Raw genomic sequence first — 1240 nt, 5'->3', positions numbered from 1 at the left:
CTCTCACCCTCCTCCCCTCCCTCCGGCGATCGTACGATAGCAAATCTGTTGAGGGGATACACCCCATGAGCAGGTCTGAGCGCCCGCTGGAGCGAGGGTAGGCCAGCCCGCCAGACACGCGGGCCCGGCGGCCGGCCCACCGCCTGGGCGCTCTCCGCGCGAGTCGCGCCGCCGGCCCACCACTGCCACTTGTGGCTTGGAAGCTCGCGGCGGGGCGAGGCGGGGCGAGGCGTGGCGCGCCGCCGTGGCGCGGCGTAGCTCACGCAGTGCCCGGGCCCACTGCGGCGCTGGAATGCCGAACATGTCGGCAACTTCGCGAGAGGGGAGCAGCGGATTCCTTTCTCGCAACTTTTTCTGCACGTCTGGCCTTTTTCACTTCGCTCTTCTTTACTCGAGGGGTTCCTATCTTGCACCGCTCTCCTTTTCCGCGCCCACCCGATCCTCTTCCCCCTCCTCTCAATCTCGCCTTATTCGTTTTTTCCCCCCAAATCTCTGGCGCTGTCCCCACCACCCCCTCGCACAGTACTACTTTAAAACCAAACACTGTAAGTTTCGATTAAAGCGCCGCCGCCGTGCCGAACGCAACCTTCAATTCCCATCGGGATAACTTGAAGGAGGCGAGGGCTTTGGGGGCTTAACGCACAGAAGGAGCCTCGGTTTGCTGGTCCGATTGGGCACCGAGTGATAAGAGAGAGACACAGAGTTAGTTGTTCTAAGTCGCATTAGACCGTCTCTCTGCCCGGCGGGCGGCGGTGCGCCGCGCACCCACAGGGGGCGGGGCGGGCGCAGAGGAGCGGAGTGGAGCGGGGCGAGGCAGGGCGGCCTCGTACCTGGCTCCAGCCCCCCAGGGGCACCGCCCGCCCGTGTTATGGTCTGCCGTACCACCGCGCCCCGCCCCACCCTAACACGCTCTCCGCTCTCAGAAGCACAAGGGCTCCCCCTCCACAAGAGCTGCCTCGAGGGGCGACACTCTGAAGGTGCTTGATTACATGCGAGATGACGGCAGAGGCGAAACGTATACAAAGATGACGACGCTGTCAGTCTTAATGTCGCGGTTGGGACGCTGCACGCGTCACATGCTTCTCTGGCGCTGCTGCCTCTGTTGTTGCCCCCCCCCCCTCTCTTTTTCTTTCTTTCTTTCACTTTCTTTCTCTCTCTCTTCCTCTCTCTGTCTCTCTCTGCACCCTGTTCACAAAGCAAGTCGCTACTCGGGGAAGGTGGGTGGACTCTGCCTCCGATC

The 1240-nt window shown here is 62.7% G+C and overlaps 1 protein-coding gene across 4 annotated transcripts in view; it reads right to left on the bottom strand.

Moving 5' to 3' along the window:
- The window catches only part of LOC113208568 (tachykinin-like peptides receptor 99D), a 136727-nt gene that overhangs the window by 34711 nt on the left and 100776 nt on the right, over nt 1-1240 (bottom strand). The gene's annotated exons all lie outside the window — the stretch shown is intronic.

The sequence above is a fragment of the Frankliniella occidentalis genome, unplaced genomic scaffold, assembly GCF_000697945.3.
Source record: "Frankliniella occidentalis isolate FOCC.00 unplaced genomic scaffold, Focc_3.1 Scaffold139, whole genome shotgun sequence".
Taxonomy (NCBI): domain Eukaryota; kingdom Metazoa; phylum Arthropoda; class Insecta; order Thysanoptera; family Thripidae; genus Frankliniella; species Frankliniella occidentalis.
Note: the sequence above shows the minus strand (reverse complement) of the source record. Positions and strands in the feature narration are given on the sequence as shown.